Below are 7,259 nucleotides of genomic sequence, written 5' to 3'. Positions count from 1 at the left end.
TTTGACCAGTGGGCCTCTCCACCCGGTTGTGTTAGGTCATCCCAGAGGGACACCTGGGAGAAACATCCGGGCCAAACCCACAGCTACATCACCTCCGTGTTGATCTGACGCGTCTGTTTCTCCCTCCAGGTGTCGACGGCAGCGGCGTTCGTGAGGGGGGTCAAACCCCGGAGACGCTTGCCGCCTCTTCAGACATGCCACAACACCACCCCACACGTATGAGGACCCGGTGCGATGCTCCGGTGGCATTGCTACCCCCCGGGCCCTCGTCCCGCCTAACCCTGGAGCGGTTGACCACGAGATCTAGCCCTTTGACTTCCCACGGATGGGCTTTGACCAGTGGATTGTCCATTTTGTACACGAAGTGCATCCAGTTTTTGTTGTAACCCTCTCATGTTTTTAGCATATGCTATGTGGGTGAAATGATGATACCATGCCAACTTTCAACATTTTCAGAATTCATTTGTAGTGCTTTTCAATTTCAGGGTCATTAAGCTCAAAAAAAAATCAGTAAATGCATGAAAAATGCCAAATAAAGTAAGAAAGGGTTGAAAATTGATGACATGGCTTTGAATGGTGCATACTTAACGCACAAAAAGTCTGGAGTTGAAATAAGTTTTAAAAAATGAAATGCCTTTGTAACAGATGAGTTTTCACCCAAAACCCTGATACTTCGAAAGGGATTGTCCATTTTGTACACGAAGTGCATCCAATTTTTGCCGTAACCCTCTCAAATTTTTTGCGCATGCTATGTGGGTGAAATGATAATACCATCCCAAATTTCAACCTTTTCAGAGTTTATTTTGTAGTGCTTTTCAATTTCAGGGTCATTTAGCTAAAAAAAATCAGTAAATGAGCTGAAAAATACCAAATGAAGTCAGAAAGGGTTGAAAATTGATGACGTTTGTCCGAAGCACAAAAGTACATGTTTCAAATGCCAAAACAGATAAGCACCCTAACTATTACAAAGATTTCCCTACGGTTTGTCCAAAGTAGGACTTTCCAGATATATAAGTCTGGAAACTCACTAGAGAAGAAAGTGATGACAGTAAAGCCGGTCACATCCCAGAGTGGGATCTTTGGGTGTGAAACTTTTTTTTTCGCGTGTGTCCTTTTGCGCCGTAACCATGGACAATCTTCATCATTTAACTGGATGCTCGGGTCAACATTCACTGTGAAGGGAGCAATTTCATGAAACTGTTCATAATCTTCTGACATGTCTGTTTTGTCATCCACTCCCACGATGTTTCTTTTCCCTGAAAGAACTATGTGGCGCTTTGGCTCATCGTATGATGTATTCGCTTACTTATCTTTTCTTTTTCCCGGCTTGGTAGGCATGTCCTTCACATAGAAAACCTGCGCTACATCATTGGCTAGGACGAATGGTTCGTCAGCGTACGGAAGATTGTTGAGATCCAGTGTTGTCATTCTGTACTGCGGGTCTTTCTTTACGCCACCTCCTGTCAGATTGACGCATTTACACCGAAACAAAGGGACCTTCAAATCACTTCCATAGTCAAGTTCCCACATCTCCTTTATGTAACCATAATATGTGTCCTTTCCCCTATTGATTGCTGCATCAAGCTTACACACTTCCCTAGACTATGTTACTACCTCCATAGTGGGTAGGAACATCTATGTAATGTCATGCAACGATGTATTTATTAGGTTATAGACTCATTGTTTCTTGAAATGTGTGATGTTCCGGTAACTTAGCTAGTTACCACAAGCACTTCTCTCTTCATTAAATACATGCCACATAAGCAAAGTTGTATTGGAGTGTGTGATGTTACTCCTAAGTTCCTCCCCACTGTGACCAGCCTTAGCACATACCAACCAATGTGTTCATGCAGCAGGGGTGAAAATATATATTAAAACACACAGTGCATATCTCAATTGAATATCCTATAAGGATTTCCTCATGCGTAGTTATCACCATCGATAATCCATTCTCTATGTTTATTAGAGCAATAACCTTTGTTATTTTACGGAATGATGTAGTTGATGTCTGTCAATTTTTCATGTGCATTTTTTATTTTATGTGGTGAGGTCTTATGATTTTTCCCCCATAATTATGGTGAAACGTAAGAATGTTGGTCTAGATCCCCTAAGGAGGCAAATTATATATTTCATAACTTGTGAATGTATAAGCATTTCGGATCACCGGAGAAAGAGTTTGTATGAGTCGGACATGTATGCGATAGGGTTGTAGGCAGAGTGGATGGCGGCTTTGCACAACCTGCCAGGAGGCCAAGGAGGTAGCTATTTGGAGGTCGTAAGCATAGTGGGTGATCGAGTCATGCGAAATCCGGCACATAGACAAGCAAGTGTTGAGTTTGGGGTTACGACGTGGAGTGAATGTGCCGCAAAGCTACACCATGAAGACGAGCAGAGGTTCATTGGGGGCGGCGAGTCAATGCTCCTAAAAATGACATAAATTTATATCAGGAAAGAATATATATTTGATAAGTAGTAATTGTTTATGGTTGAAGATAGATTGTCAACCATGTGACTGATGCCAAAGGCCTGCATGCTCGTGGATTATTGCATGTGGAAAGGCGACGAGAAGCAAAGCTAGGTGCCAAAACGAGCAAGTGGTAGGGTTCTGAGACAATGCCATACACAATATTTATGTGAGTAAATAAATCATATTTATAGGGGTTAGTATTTTATGATTGTCCAGGTGAAGTACAATTAATGTTGGTATTGTTTTGATAATGGATCGCATGGAGCACACGATATCAAAATGGTTCATATATCAAATATTTTAATTCTAAAAAAAGAAGTCAAAATATTTCCTATGCTCAAAAAATTTCCTATGAAGGAGTTTCCGGTTAGAGTTGTTGGGAAACGTAGCATGCAACTTCAAAAAAATTTCTATGCTCATGCAAGATCTATCTAAGAGATGCATAAAAATCATGTGCTAATGACGCCCGAACATTTAAGCTACAGTAATCATGTGCTAATGACGTCACCACTATAACTATTGCTAATCTTGCTTAGATTCAAACCGGTTCAAGTTCAAATTTAAAATAAAGTCAAACTCTTTTTTTTCAAACTATCAAATAAAAGTGTTCAATGGGTTGCAAATATTCATTATGTAATTAACATGTTGGAACCAACCTCATTTGGGTTCCCAAATTGCTCCTGGAATTAATTTAGTGGAACAACAATATTAAATAAACACATTTTAATTCAACTATAAATTCAGATAGTTCCAATTGGCCTCAAACTTTTTGTGCAACCTTATAGTGTTGACTAGGATTTATGAGCAAAGTTTCACCTATAACAAAAATCTTTTGATAGCTGGAATAATAGGAAACAACACAAAAAATAAGAAATAGAATATATAAAAGGTAGAAGTAAAAAGGGCTATGGTGCTACTGGGCCGAAGTAGCACAGTGTGAGGCCCAACCCACCACCACCATTATCCCCACCTCATGTTCAGGGGGGGATCGTGGCGTTCATCCCCCGGCACCATGGCCGGCGGTGCGCACGTGTTGGCCATCCCGTGGCCCCCGTGATGTATAAGTGGCAACCCCGGCACCCCTCCCCCGAAACCCTAATCCCCTTTCCCATCTCGCTCACTCGCTCTCACAATCCGGAGCTCACCCCCAAATGAAGCCATAGCCGTCGCTCACCATTGCCGTGGCTGCTGGCCAAGCCTCGCAGTCCCGAGGTGTCCAGGAGGACCCTCGTCGTCATCGACTTCACCTACACCCACTAGATGGACCCGAGCCGCTGCTGCCGCCGATCCCCTCGGCCGGTCGTTCGCCATGTTCACCGTCGTCGATTCACTACCTTCACACCTTCGTAGAGCTCGTCATCCCCATCAATGTGAGCTCCACCACTTCCCCGATTATTCCCGAGCTCGGATTCGAGCTCGAGCATGCTCACCGCCGCGTTCGTAGTTGCCGTCGCCTACCGAATCCGCCATTGCCCGGGCGCTCCTCTACACCACCCGTGCAGCCTCCCTGGCCGCGGCTCCTCACAGCCACCATGCCGGACGCCCTGGCTGTGCCCGCTGCCCTTCTGCGCCCGTCCACCGCCGCCCTGTGCCGTGAGCTCGCGTGCCCCCGACCCGCTCGCCTGCGGCAACGCCTGCTTTTGTACCTGTTGTTGTACCTTACCTGCTTATCCTAAACTGCTTATTATAGGTTGGTTAGTGATCCATCAGTGACCCCCACCTTGTCCTTGTTACCCCTACATCATCATCGATGAATCGATCAACGTGATCGACGACCAGAGCCCGACACCTCACATCACATCACACCCCCTTTGTTGCTCGACTCTGCAGAGATACTATTGAGTGCCGAGGGTCATACCACCTAACACATTCCCGATGATAACTTTGTAGTATAGCTATTCAGTCGTGGTCATCGAGTGTGATTCCTCCTTCACCACTCCCGATATGACTCTATCATGCAACCTCTCAAGCGTGGACCTCGAGGGTGATTCCTCCCACGTTCACCTTGATGATTACATCGAGTGGAATCCACCGAGGGTGATTCCTCGGGATTTCCTCCTTGATGTTTCGGACACATGATTACCCGGACTTTACTTGAGACCATTGTTGAAGTCGGGTCGGCCCTGAGGGGTACACATGAGTTGGTGTGAAGGTCGGGCGGGCCCGGAGAGCACCCACGAGTTTTCTATGAGGCACGGCCGGGCATTCTGGGCCCTTGCCGTAAGTCCACGAGATGGGGCGATGGCATCACATTATCGTGAGTCTCTGCTCGTCTCCGCGAGCCCCCAATGCACTAACAGGTTTGGGTATTTGTTCTGAGTTGGCCTCTCGCCTTTACGCACTAACCAACACGTGGGAATAGTTATGGGCCTCGGCGTCATGGTATCAGCCCAAGCTTTGTCAGACGTCCAGTTCAGCATCGTGGGCCTGTCGGTCCAGTGCCATCCATGATGAGGTGGTGCTCGTCCCGGCTCGTCGCACAACGACCCAGAGTGCTACGGGTGATGGGCCCAAGAACCTGGAGTGCTTAGGATGTAGACCGGCGGGGCTCTCTCTGCTGAGCCTAGGTAGGGCTGCGACGTGTTGATCTTTCGAGGCCGGGCATTGACCCAAAAAAGTGTGTCCGACCAGAGTAATCAAGCGTGTTGGAAAACATGGTGCATCCTTGCAGGGAAGATTATCTGTTAATAGCCGTGTCCATGGTAACGGATGTTCAGACTTGTATCCTGATCTAATATAACTAGAAATGGATACTTGAGATATGTGATGGATATGTGGCTCCGAGATTGCGTTTTCGCAGGGAGTCGGGGAAGGATCTCTGGGCATTGATGTTACAACATGTTTGTTTATTAAAATGCTATTCTTTACTCTTCTACATGCTGCAAGATGTCTGGAGCTGCTTGAAGATGCTAGTCTTCGATAGATTAGGCCTTCCCCTCTAGTAGGGCATTCTGCTGTTCAGTCCATAGATACAACCCTTCCATTTGATACCAATGCATACTTAGTATAGATATGATGCTTGCAAGTACTTTGGATGAGTACTCACGGTTGCTTTACTACCCCCCTTTCCCCCTTCTTCCTTCTTTCCGGTTGTGGCAACCAGATGGTGGATCCTAGGAGCCAGATGCCACCGCCAACATATACTACTACATGGAGACCGCCGACGACCAGGATTAGTTAGGAGGTCCCAGGCAGGAGGCCTTGCCTCTGCGATCCTGTTGCTTTCGTGCTAGCCTTCTTAAGGCATCCCTGTTTAACTTATGTCTGTACTCAGATATTGTTGCTTCCGCTGACTCTTGTGTATTGAGCTTATGTATACGAGCCCTCGAGGCCCGTGGCTTGTAATATAAATCTTGTATTATTTTGATTTGTGTCTAGAGTTCTATTGTGATCTCTTCCCGTGAGTCCCTGATCTTGATCGTAGAAATTTGCGTGTATGAATAGTGTACGGTCGAATCGAGGGCGTCACATTCCAGGAGGGTTCTGCACCAATTTGATTCCCCTGACGATCTGTACCCATGCGGTCCTACTACGAGTGGCGGTCCCGTTGCTCCGCATGCCAATGTCTCGCTTTGGCACGCTCGACTTGGTCATCCCGGTGCCGACGCTCTTCACAAAATTTTGAGCACTTTTCCCTTTTCATGTAAGAAACCAACGGGTCGACAAAAACCGCGAGTGTTGATAACCACACGTAAGCGCACCCGGGGGTTCGTTAATCTTGGAAATCACTCCGGGGCCCCAAAAGAGTGAGTAATAGTCCACGAAACGGGCCAGAATCGGCCAAAACTACTACTGTTGATGACTGGCATGTAAACGCACTCCGGGACCCCAAAACAGTGAGTAATAGTCCACGAAACGGGCTAGAATCGGCCAAAACTGTGAGTGTTGATGACCGACACGTAAAAGCACCTTGGGGTTCAACAACTATGGAAATCGCTTAGGGACCCCTAAATGGTGAGTAATAGTCCACGAAACGCGTCATAATTGGCCAAAACAGCGAGTGTTGACGACAGACACGCAAACGCACCCCGTGGATTGTCAATCATGGAAATCGCTCTGGGACGCCAAAACGGTGACTACTAGTGCACGACACGGACCGGAATTGGCCAAAATTTGTGAGTGTTGACGACCGACACGTAAACGCACCCCAGAGTTTGTCAATCGTGGAGATCACTCTGGGACCCCCAAAACTAAGTAATAGTGCAAGAAACGGGCCAAAATCGACCAAAAATGTGCTTCTTGATGATCGACACGAATGCGCACCATGGGGTTCAACAACCATGGAAATCACTTTGGGGCCCCAAAATGGTGACTAATAGTCCACGAAACGGGCCAGAATCAGCCAAAACTATGAGTGGTCATGACTGACACGTAAACGCACCTCGCGGTTTGTTAACCGTGGAAATCACTCCGGGAACCCAAAACAGTGAGCGTCCACTAAATGGGCCAGAATCGGCCAAAACCGCGAGTGTTGATGATCGACACATAAACGCACCCCGGTGTTCGTCAATCATATGGAAATCACACCGGGACCCCAAAACAGAGTAATAGTCTTTGAAACGGGCCAGAATCGGCCAAAACTGTGAGTGTTGATGACCGACACGTAAACGCACCCCGCGATTGATTAACCGTGGAAATCACTCCGGGGCCCCAAAACAGTGAGTAATAGTCCATGAAACGGGCCAGAATCAACCAAACATTTGAGTATTGATGACCGACACGTAAGCGCGCCTTGGGGTTCAACAACCATGGATATCACTTGGGACCCCAAAACGGCGAGTAATAGTCCACG

The sequence above is a fragment of the Triticum aestivum genome, chromosome 5B, assembly GCF_018294505.1.
Source record: "Triticum aestivum cultivar Chinese Spring chromosome 5B, IWGSC CS RefSeq v2.1, whole genome shotgun sequence".
Lineage (NCBI taxonomy): Eukaryota > Viridiplantae > Streptophyta > Magnoliopsida > Poales > Poaceae > Triticum > Triticum aestivum.
This window is presented reverse-complemented; position numbering follows the sequence as displayed.